The sequence below is a fragment of the Anser cygnoides genome, chromosome 4 (genome assembly GCF_040182565.1).
Source record: "Anser cygnoides isolate HZ-2024a breed goose chromosome 4, Taihu_goose_T2T_genome, whole genome shotgun sequence".
NCBI lineage: Eukaryota > Metazoa > Chordata > Aves > Anseriformes > Anatidae > Anser > Anser cygnoides.
In genome coordinates, this window is record NC_089876.1 from 30165034 (window position 1) to 30177260 (window position 12227).

General features: G+C 39.2%; 2 protein-coding genes across 8 annotated transcripts in view; both read right to left on the reverse strand.

Annotated features, from left to right (window-relative positions):
- Positions 1–9159, reverse strand: part of ADAMTS3 (ADAM metallopeptidase with thrombospondin type 1 motif 3) — a 134740-nt gene extending 125581 nt beyond the window's left edge. Inside the window, exons 1-3 of one of the 2 annotated variants that reach the window (XM_066995933.1) lie at positions 8528–9159; positions 6387–6518; positions 1137–1200 (exon numbers count right to left, since the gene is read on the reverse strand). The gene's annotated coding sequence lies outside the window, so the exon portion shown is untranslated. Of the gene's footprint in view, positions 1–1136; positions 1201–6386; positions 8390–8527 lie in introns of those variants that run through there. The other variant, XM_066995934.1, reaches the window with a different exon arrangement.
- Positions 9160–11110: 1951 nt separating this feature from the next.
- Positions 11111–12227, reverse strand: part of LOC106041898 (uncharacterized) — a 105742-nt gene continuing 104625 nt past the window's right edge. For 5 of the 6 annotated variants that reach the window (XM_066995940.1, XM_066995941.1, XM_066995937.1 and 2 more), the window contains one exon: positions 11111–11285. The gene's annotated coding sequence lies outside the window, so the exon portion shown is untranslated. The remainder of the gene's footprint in view (positions 11286–12227) is intronic. The other variant, XM_066995939.1, reaches the window with a different exon arrangement.

Genomic DNA, 12227 nt, shown 5'->3' on the forward strand with positions numbered 1-12227 from the left:
CATTGTACATTATTCAAACCCTGAAAACCACCGCATTGATTTCCTTGTGGGTTTATGTGCACCACAACATACCTGAGTGCTTTGCAAGCCATCCATTTTCTGTGGTGAAGTTAAGGACCAGCACAATCTCTATTTTGCAGTTAGGCTAATTACAGGAGCAATTCCCGACTGGATCTCTTTCTCCCATTTTATCTAGCACTCTGAAGTTCCAAGCCAGGTTCTTTCCAACAGTTTTACAAATGTGCAAGATCAGGCTCCCCATAGTGGGGAATACCTGTGAGGAGCTGGTGTGAGTGATTCGTTCTGCAGGAGAACCAGTTCTGACTGCTCCCTGTCACCCAGGTGCTGGATGGGGCACTGCTGAGCAGAAAGCTACGACACAGTGCACACCAACAGCCAAACTTCAGGCATTTTGTAATGTGATCCTAAACACGGTCTTTCAATAAAGCTGGGTGTTGTATCCTAGGTGGTTTCACTTGCCTTTCCCAATTAGCTCAAAACATTTCTAAATACCAAAGAAACATAAAAATATATCAAAGACAGATCTGGAGACCAGAGCAGATATTCTGTTCCGCAGTTTTTGAGAGCAAAGAACCAAGGTTTAATGGCCTTATAATAGACCAGCAATAAGGTGTTAAAATGACATCTTATCAGATATCTCTAATATGAAATACGACTGAGTATCACAAATATACAAATGTAAATCAACTTCCCAAAATTGTCTTAATTTGTTAAAGACATTTTTCATCTCTAACAACACAGTTGGGACATACCATTATCAAAGAAATCATATATTAGACAAAGTATACACAAAAAAAGTATGTATTTATATATGTGTGCACATACATATTTGTATCTTAAAAATCCGTTAAGTATTTGCAGTTCTAAAATTCTTCCTGCTAACACTACATCAGATAGGCTTTCTGCGTCTGTGCAGTTTCTGTGGATGCACTACACTGACAGTTACAAATATTTTATGAATCTGAGGTTAGGCCCTGAAGCAAAGAGGAACAGAAAACTAAAAAGTTTTGTATGGGGCCAGATTCTGGAGTGTGAAGAGCACAGCAGTATTTGAATAGCAAGAATAATATTTATGGGAGCAAGCACTCAATGCTGCAAGTAAAATGTGGTATTACCTGATTAAAAGGGCTCTAAGACATGGTTTCTATGAAATCTCCTTACTTCTCACAGCAGAAGAGCCTGCAACAAAACAATTTCAAAGCAAGTTTTACTGGGAACATTAACTCAAACAGAGAAACCTTAAAGAACAATATTCTCTATATGAAACCAAGAAATTAACCATAGTTTTTTCACTCCTGTTTAATATCAGCTTCCAAATATTAACATATTTTGCGACAAGCCGCTGGTAAACCTGAGTATAACATCTGTGAATAAATCCATAACCTAGACAAATCACTTTCTCTTCACTGAGCATGTACTCACGTATTAATATTCCGTTTTGCAGTGACATTTCCTGAAATATAGGAATAAAGTTCTTCTCCCCGTTATAATTTATTGACTTTCTGACCTACTATGTTCTTTGCCAGTCTGTAAGTTGACGACCTCTCTCAGTAGTGGCCAGTTTGGAAAGCATTAATTCTATTCTTTCCAAGATAGACACATCACTAAAAATTAGCCAGAGGTAAAACAAGCTGCTTATTTAATTTAAGGTGACAGAGACATCTACTTTGAATGCCTGTTTTAGAAAGCTAAAAATATTTTCTAAGTATTGTGCAGATGGTTGCCTATTTTCATAGAAGCAGCGGGCCATGGAGGACATCTTTCTAGAACAAATGTTATTGCTGGCTGGTTCAGAAAAAAGGCACAAGACCATCCAGAGAAGGTAGTTACAGTTTCATTTCCCTTCTTTGTCACCTGCCACAACCTAAAGATCACAACTCTTACACAATGCTTGGACTTTTCTCTTTCATTCCATCTTTACCATTAAAAGCAGTGTTTGCTCTTAACATCCAAACACCAGCTCTGCCGAAATTCAGCTTTTCTGTCAAAGCCTAATTTGGGTTCTCCTTTACTGTGAGGCATGTCCTGATGTACGTGTAACCAAAGCACAATCCTCAGCGAGCCAGGGAGACGAGCCCCAGACTGTGCTCCCATGGAACCAGAGTGTCTGTGCAACTCCTCTGTAGCCTGCACCAGGGTAAGTGCTGTGGGCAGAGCTGGCCACAGGCAATGGACTGCAGAGCATGCAGGAGGGCACCCTCTTCGGCTTGTGCTTGTTCCCAAGGTTTCTCATGGCTCTCAGCCTGCAGTTCTCCCACCGAGAAAAGCTGTAGCCCTCCTCACTAAGACCGCACCCCTCGCGCTTATAAGCTCAGCGTTAGTGTGGATTCATTTTTCCTCCCCAAGCTCAACAACAACCTGGTCAGATTTTCAGTGTGCTAACAGTTTGCTTAATGAAAAGTAGAGTTCATTTTTATTTTTGTCAAATTAGAGACACGGGAGGCCTAAAGTGCAATCTCAAAACCTAAGGCAATATAAATCACATTCTTAGAACAGGATACATCTGAAAAGAACGCCTGCACCTCATTTTTAAAATACGTTACTATTTGCATTTCGGTAATGCCTGAGGTCCTATTCATGGGCTGGAGCCCCATTGTAGCAGGCATTGTGAGCGCACACAATAAAAAGGCCACGCACAAAGACCTTTCAGTCTAAGGACTGTAGTCATACTACTGCAAAAAGTACAAACCCCAAAAGCCTGGGGTATACAAGAACCAAATTTTACGTTCTTAAACAGAAACCCATCCCTTGCTGCAGGTTTGTACAATTAGTCTTACAACTGTCCTCGTGCAGCAGGGTCTCAGCTGCAGCTGAAGCATCTTTTTCTGCTCTGCAGGCAATTTGTCAGGATCGTTCAGACAACAAATGTGCCAGGAGCAGCTCCAGAGCTTGTCACTACCATCACACAGGAGTGTTAATATTGACATTAAATTCCAAAAGACTACCTCCTCTCTGGCTCCTTGATATGACAACTCTAGTCATGCAGCCCACAGCTGCAAGAGCCCTTTTTGCCGAGATACTACATTTAATGTTACAGCCTAAATTGCCACCCAACCACTCCTGTGCTCTGATTTCCAAAACTGCACAAGAAGCTTTTCTGGATATTACACTTTTCGTCTGTTTACCAGGGTGTCAGACAAGAATTGCCAGACAGCACTTGAAATGGAAGCACTTTATAAATGAAAATGGCTATAGTTTCCCCTTCATGGTGCATTACAGTTGGGAATATTAAACCATGCAACTGTATTTAATTGTTTTAAATACACTATTAATCTAGCAGATTGTTAAATGAAGAAGCATAGTAGACCTATTATTTTTAACAAAGCAGCGTAAGATTTACAGTCAAGATTTAACCACAGGACATAGGAAACTGGAGAGAAAAATGTGAGACACGAAAATTACAGTTGTAAAATATGTTATGAAAAATAAGAAGTAGTAGAAATATAAGAGGCAGTACTTGTGACAACTTCATATACTAGACACATTCCATAAAATTGTTCCTATTTTAAGGTGGTTCATTTTGAAATGATGTGTGCCAAACAAAATGCAATTAAAACCGCCTCAAATCCTCAAAAGAAATGAATAAACAAATACCCATAAATCATGCTAAAAACAATCAGACCAAACTTTCAATGGCCTGTGGTATTGATACAGAAACCTGTGGTTCTGGTGTTGCAAGAGGTTCCTGGAAGTGCTGAGGCAGTGACCCTCACAAGTTGTATAGACTCCGATAGGGCCAAAGGCCCATTAAATACTTCTGCTTAACTTAAGTCCTCAGAAGAAAATACAGATGGAAAATACTTTATCGTCCTGTACAGTTAGTGCATTTAATACGTGGTTTGCGTGTGCTGTGCCTTAAAAACCCTAGTGAATTGCCCATACGTAAGTGTTTTACTTACTTAAATTGTACCTGTATGCTGGAGGTATGGAAACTGTTGTGTGTTATCCATACTTATTTTCATTAGCATTTTTCCGGTTGTGGAAATTCCCGATTTATGATTTTATACATACTACCTTGTGGACAGCAGGGTGCTGTGTAATCTCCTTATATATATAGACATGATATACAAGTATAGTGCTCAGCCTCACTGGCTGGATGCACTGAGATAGCCACTCACACAACTCTCAGTATTTTTTCCACTGACACGAGAGAAATAGCAGTTATTGGCTTCTGGGAATCAGCCCTTCAGGGTCTTAAAAAAGGATTATATTTTCCAGAGGTTGCTCTCCCACCCCTCCTCCCCCACCTCATTTCCCCTTCATATATTCAACTGACTGAGCAGAACAGTGCCTTCTACTGGCAAGTGCACAATCTGAGGACTTAAGTAACGCAGAAAATGTCCAATACGCTCCTTGAAATCTCCGTTGCAAAATGTGAGAGATGCTATAACTATAATGACCACAGAGTGGCTGTTCTTTCCATACCATTTATTGTAAGTGAAAGTGTGACAGCATGTTTAAATTTCTGGAATTATCAAAGTAAACCTTTCTGCTAGGGCAGCCAACCAGGCTTGAGGAACTGGATTTCAGTAACATTTAATTCCCAGGGCTTCATAACCAATGAAGGTCATAAGTAATGAAAGTATGACAAATGTTGCAGTCCTAAGATAAGCATTTAGGCACTAACATTCATTACTTCTGTAGCCAAGTACTGCCCCAAAAGACATACATTGAGTATATGAAAATACTAGTATTTTTAAGCAAAGGTGATCAGCAGCATTTTACAAAAACAGCACATAAAACAATCACTGGACAGAACAGGAAATAAATTCTCAGTATAGGAGCAGGTAAAGACAAACTTGCCATAAGAAGAGAGAGGACAGAGAAGGGGAAGACATGAAAGGGTTTTTAAAGTCCTCTAAGAATCCTGTGAAAAGCAGTGCCATCAATGCTAGTTTACTACAGAAGAAAATTATGCTGGGAGATGTTCTCTGAGTGTAGTGTCCACCCTGCCACAGAGATACATCCCAATTTAAAATCTCCTTATGGGCAAGAGATTTACAGACAATCCCCCAAATGTCTCCTTCTTTCAAGAAATTTGTGTTCAGCTGAAGCAACTGTGCTGAATACAGTGCTGGCCCTTTCCTAGCCATTACCAATAATCGACATAAGACTTGTTCCCACTGAAGAAGGAAGATACTCACCTACCTACCACGCTGCTGAGAGGACTGACTGCAGCTTCTCATTTTCCACAACTTTTTACTTATCATTTGTGCACATCCATGTAATTTATTTTGAATCAATCCCAAACCCTAAAGTACACGCTGCATAAATTTAATTTGTGGCAGGCCAGACATGCTGTTGATTGACAACAAGGATACCGTAACACCTTCCAATAAAGGCCATATACTCCATCAAGCCCCTTGATTCGTGAGTAATCCCATAAAACCATAAGACTAGCCAGAATATAGCCAGACCAGCATCTTGCCTTATTGCATGTACCCTTCCTGTTGGCTTCATGAACTCAACACTTTTCCCTTATAACTTGTTAATGAGTGCTTTGGTTTCAGTCACATTCTTACAGAAATTTTGGGGGAGATGGGTAGCTGCACAGAGAGGAAGTGAATAATTTTTTAGTACTCTGATTCCTTTTCTGCCATTGATTCACAAAAAAAAAAAAAAAGTTTCCATAAGGAGAGAGGGAGGGTTCACACTTAGGCATTCCCTTACCTCTCAGAAACACAATGATAATTCTAGCTTTTCACCCTAAAACCAGAAAAGACAAAAGCAGCACCACAGAAATAAAATGAAATATAAAAATCAATAATATCTTGTCAAAAGACTGTTCCTAAACCAAGCCACTGAGAATGTCTGATTCAGCTCCAATTTGAAGCTGCCTACGCCAAAGGGTTATGATGTTATCTTACTACCTCACAAAACACTACAAGTCAGTCATGTCAGTAGTTTTTGTTATTTCCATTTCCTTGATTCTATTACAAAAGGTCATTCTATGTCATAAGAACAAAAATAACAGCTTGAGGATGGTTGCTAGTAGTGCCTTCTTTTGTAAGCATTTTAATAATGACCACAGTTGGAACCCAAGAGACACCACTGTTCCTGTAAACTGCCAATGGCTCAAAGGGCATTTTAACTAGGACCATGTGAAGTTGCAAGCTATCTCCCGTCCCCGACACATCAGCTCCAGAGTTTACTATGCCAGCACTTACAAAGAAAAGAGGCAAGCACTTTATGCTGCTACCTTTGCATTGAATGCATTTTGCATCTTAGTTGTTCTCTCCAAAGCTGAAAGAAAATTAGAATAAGCTCCAAGTCAGTTTTAACTCTTTTCTATTAATTCTCCCCACAGTTAGGATGGATGATTCTCTATATAACCTCCACGTAGACTCAGCGTATAAAGTACTCACCTAGAGTGAATGTAGAATTGCCTGCAGTTCTGGGGAGGGCTGCTAGAGCTCTGAAGAGCTAGCACATTTTCAGTGTTAAGCAATTCAGATGTGTCCACTCGCTGCATGGTGGCGGTGTTGGGTAGCTGACACCTGGAACAGTGTGAAAGTTTGTAAATGCATGCTCAGGAGAAAGTCAGCTTTCCCATCAGGTGCTTTAAATGCTTAAGGTTAGTTTCCATTAAAGAACCACCCCACTTCTTCCCTGTGTGCAATAGGCAGGAGCCGTGTTACTGCACATGCATATGCCATTCATCTCACCAGTATCACACACAAACTACTTTCATCTGTTAAACATTTGAACTACAATTCTCTCCAGAAGGAATCATTGAGATAACGAGGAATTAAAATCTCTTTCAGTCAAGTATCACATCTAAAGTACTTATCTATGCCATCATGCATACTCAAGTCAATAACACCAGTAAAAAGCCGAACCAGGATCCTGTGATAACGAGTGTGGAAAAAAAGGAGCTGTCACTATGGATACAATGGCAGAGGCAGATGAATACTGTTATTTCTGGACAACCCCAGTTCTGGATGGAAGCAGGAAAATTGTCTAGTGCAAATAAATATAACAGAACCACAGACAAAGTTCTTGCTGTAAATCTTGTGGATATTGACCCATACAGTAAGTTTCACATACAAGAACACAGCCTGGATCAAAACCGGATGAAAAATGTAAAAGAGAAGAAAGGCTTCAGAGCTGTTAGCACATCTGACCACTTCTAGCAGAATCTAGGCATAAATTAGAAACAGCACATCAGAGTAAATACTTTTGTAAATATTGTTGGCATAGGAGAACCTTCAGTAATATTATAGGTAGATTCAAGCAGAAAGTTGAAATGCAAGTATTATTTTTACAATACGTACATGTTGCATATACACACCTATCTAATCACTTTCTTGTTAGCTATTATAATTGACAGAAGATACTAGTAAGCTTCTGTTTTCAATGGACCATACATGACTACATTGGAAATACATCATTTTTATTCAGAAAGCCTCACAAACAGGCTCTAACACTGCTAGAACTTTCTAGGTGTTGTTACTAAAGAGTTTGCTAAGACTACTGAAGTTCAACAGTCTTAGATCTTGATGAGTTTTACTTTTAAACTTGCAGCGGAGACAAGTCTTTCTGAAAGTTCTTGAATCTTTACGATTGAAATATGGAATGAGTGTTCATATTTACTGCTTAGCAGTCTATTTGTACTAATAACGGGCCTTAAGTCAGAAGTACTGCCTCTACTACTGGCTGATTTACTGGATTTTTTTTTCCCTCTCTAATATAGGCAGGCTTATAATAGGACAAGAAATTGCTACTTTGCACTTGGAATTTTTCATCGTTGTTTTTGTGCCAGCTTAGACATTGCACTGTGAATGTTATGTAGACCAGATGGTGAAGTCACAGTCTATCTCTAGCACTGTATTAGATGCATATTTTATCTAAATAGACAGTTTTATACACAAAATCACTGAACTCACTTTAGTACACATTCTGCACTGCACACTGACCCCAGTGCACATGGAAGGCTAGCACAGGCAGGATTTTCAAAGAAGTTGAAAGAGGTTTGACCTCAGGCTCATTTAAGTGCTATACTCAGTTAGTGTTGAGGCCATCATGACAGAGACACCCAGCTTCCTTATGCCCTCCTGAAAATCCCAGCCATGAGCTTCCATTTCTTACACTGTATAAGCAGATCATTCAAATTCATGGCACTTCATGGGAAAGTATACAAGTAGGCAAGTATTGCCACTTTAATTGAATTTGCTGGGACACTTCCAAATCACTTCCATTTCCAGGAGGAATTAAAACAGGTGCTTTGTCTCTGCAAAGCAGCTTAAGCTAAAATTCTGATACCACTTGCTGCTCTCACATGGGGTCATGGTCGTTAAATATTTAAGCCAAATCAACAAGAAGTTGAGATGAGAGAGCAGCAATGTTTAAGCAAATAAACCTCAGCCTCTCTGGACTTCACTTCTCCACTTTCTCTTCATAAGGATCCAACTGCTTTAAGAGATCATCAAAAACACAAGGGACACCTCCAAATACTGTTTAAAAACCATGAGAACTGAGCTTCTGACCTTACCTAGGGTCGTCTTACCATGTCAAGGCTGGGGTTATTTCCAGGGCAGCATGTGAGAGCTTTCACTGCTGCTGCTTGAATAGTACTTTGCCTGTGGATTAACGGATGACTTAGGCTTCTCATTCTTACCAGCCTTTACAATTCAGGAGAACACAGAGGATTTCTTCTGAAACAGTTGAAGTAAAAAGACAAAAGTAAGCTAACCTCCTGACCTGTAAAATAACCTTGTAGGGAAATCTATTCAATATAGCTGCTCACTGTTTCTGGGAAAAGGAAGAGAAGGGGTTTGCAAGAGGAAACAATAACTTGTATACTGTTTAAGAGGGGAAACTACCACAGCAACCTGTTTCTAATGAATTTACATAGGGTAGAGGCGAGAGCATATCCAACAAGGACCAAGCTGTGATAAAGAGTACTGCAAATAAGGATTTAACAGATTTAAAGCAAAGGACTTCAACTGTCCTTACTGGCATTTAAACCAAGGAAGCACTCCAGTGAGATGCAGAAGCAGCTTTTTAGAAGACAAACTTCTTCCTTCATCAGTGGCCTTCTGTTTTTAAACCTCTATCTAACTAATATTTATTCACTTGAGTAAGTCCATAATAAATACAGCAAATAACATGCTTAAAGGAAAGCGAGAGCTGTTCGGGGTTCCTAAGGAAAGCAGAGCTCCCCACAAAATTTCATTTTCTGAACCTCATATCTGTTCTGAGAGATATCATGAGAAAAAAAAAAAAGAAACAGAAAATCCTATTCACTGGCACGGTGATAGCAATGTAATTCTAAATGCAGGAACAGAAAATGGCAAATAAAAATATGGCAACATAAGAACAACTGAACACGTGAGACCAAATGCCCCATATTTTGCCTCTGTGAGCATCCAATAACCAAGGAAGACTGAATAAACAGAGCAAATCTATATAGAGAATGCTATCCCAGCTGTCAGGCTGAGGAGATGCAGTGAAAAAAAGAGTGATTCTGAAGCAGCGTTTACACTTGAGTATGACATCTCACAGGCTCACCTGCCTGAACACCCACACTCCGGTGGGAGTGTAGTGCTCAGGCAGAGGCAGTCAGTAGTTCATGTGCAAAGCGCACACCAATATTTCTGCTGAATTTCTAAGCAATTTCTAGCAGAAGTTCCAATCCCATGTACCAAAGAAGAGGGATGGAAAATATCTGAAAAAAAAAAAAAAAAAAGGAGCTATGAAAACCAGTCCAGCTTCACCATCAAATCCAGATATAAAAAGTGTTGTGCTGACAGTCAAGCAGTATGAATACATTCTGAGGCATCCTTTTAAAATCAGATGAGTGCTGTATGCAGATTTACTTGAATTATTCCCCTCTCAGCCCCCCCCCCCCCCCCCCCCTTCTGGATTTTTAAAGAACAGCACATTCCCTTTCATATGATAAGTATATGGAAAAACAACCCCCCCACCCCTCCTCAAAAAAAAGTTATTTACTCCATTTTACTCCATTAACTTGTTTTGCACACTTTCATCCAGTCTGGATTACTTACTTTTATTGGCCCCTGGTTACAGGAAATGCCCTACAGCATTGTCTGCCTCAGCAACATGCAGCATAATTAAAAAAAAAAAAAAAATCAAAAATAGCAAAACATCTGAAGAATAAAAAAACTTTCAGGTTTACTTATGTCCAATATAATTTCTAATAGGACATCATTCTCTCAAGATCAGCAATAATTAAGGGGTATCAATCTGTCCTCCTTCCATCTTTATTTCACAAACAGTACTCAGACAGCAGGAAGCGATTACAAAGTCTGGGAGACTTACTGTTCAGAGGAGATCAAAAGCTAACATGTACCTGTTACTAATACACGAAAAGCTTGCTGGATCCTTACCTCCATAAACATTTCTCCATAAAATCCCATTCAGATCTTAAGTATTTCACAAGTGAAATCTCAATTTTGCAGTATCTAAACAGTGCAGCATTTTTACCTGATGCCAAAGGCATTAGTGCAGTAGGCTTACAACTCACTAGACTTTATCTGCATTTCTTCCTAGCAGTTTCATTTAAGTGCAGGTTAAGTTAAAAGCACTACTACAATAACTAAAAAGAAGAGACCTCACTTTTAAATGTAGTCCTAATCTCAAAAACTGTCTTGTAATGTTCTTATTTCTCCACTCTGCTGAGAGAACATGAGAGAAACAGGAGAGAAAAGAATGGAAATAAATACAAGTAATTGCCCAAGCACTGGAACTAATCAAGCCTGATTTCCTGCAGGTTCACATCACATGCTTGCGAGTACTGATTGCAGCTTTTCCTTTGACTGTACATGTAAAAAGGCTCTATCTCAAGTCCGTTCTTGTGTGCAGTTATGTGTGAACTTGCACAGCAGCCTTTCTCTTACACTGTGTCACTTGTAGAAACTTCATTACTTCTGATACCTGTATTGATTTATTAGATTCAACTGGGTTCAGCCAAAGAATTCAGAAGTTGTGGAAGAACGTGAATAAGCATGAGCTCAAAAGGGGCCCAAACATTCTTCAGTTTTTAGTGGACTTTCTTAAGTAATAATGAAGAAAGTATGATTAAATCATATTGCTACAGTTAAAACTGCTTCCTCGGATGATTCCTTACCTCAGTTTCCCACATTAAATTTAAAGTCTTAGGTTTTCCAGTGTACATTCTTCAGTTTCTCTTGAGCTCCACATTCAGTCGAGCAGATTTTGACTTCAGGACAAATTACAGGAGGAGGTCCAAAACTCAAGTGTAGTATTCAGCCTCATTCAGATAAGCCCATCACCTAAGGAAACTAAAGACAACTTTACAATAATATCAATAACTGCTGCCATCCGTTTGTTTCACTCGCTGCCGTCATCATTCACCTAGCTTGCTTTCCCTTGTCATCTCCAGAGCAATAACATAATGCCCTTTATTGAATATATGAGTCATCAGACTTTAAGAACTTGGATTCTTATTAGCAAAGAACTTCGTTTTAAAGGAAGAAAAAAAAAAACAGATTTAAAATCTCAAAGGCAGAAAAAGGGCTTAGCCTATCACTATTCTATATAAAATACCATAGGAAAGGTCTCATCTAATGATTCTTCTGAAGCATCAACAGCTTGCAACATGCACAATGATCCTTTGTCTATTCTATTTATTTGCTATTTGCTCCCTGCTGCTTTGTTGGAAGAGACATTTGCTATCACTGTCTTTTCATGGGTTTCATTCTACACTCTACTAGAACTCGCCACTCACCAATTCTACATTTGAAACAGAATAAATGCTGCCACAGTGAACTACCAAATGCTTAATGTCTCTCTCAAGTTTTCTGTATTTAAGGAATAGTTTTTGCTGTGTTTCTATTTGTTCAAAGAGAAATGAAACTAACTCAAACACACAGTGAGGCTGGGGGGAAAAGCTTACAAAGAATATAGATTTCAGAACCATCCAACTTCACTAGCACAAAATATAACAAAAAAAATCAGAAAATATGTTTCAATGTTCCCCTTGTTGTTTTAGCTTTCTGTGGAAAATGCTCCTTAATTTTAGCAATACCAGGATCTAGGATGCTCCCTTTCACTTACTACTTACACAAACCACAGAGCAGGATACACCAGGCAAGTATATGAGCCCTTCAGTCTTGTTTTTGTAACGTATAGCATCAGAGCAAACTTAGCTAATTAGATTGTCCAGCTCCAACTGCTGGAGCATGTTCAAGACTACCCAGCAAGTGTATTGCAAACAGACAAGA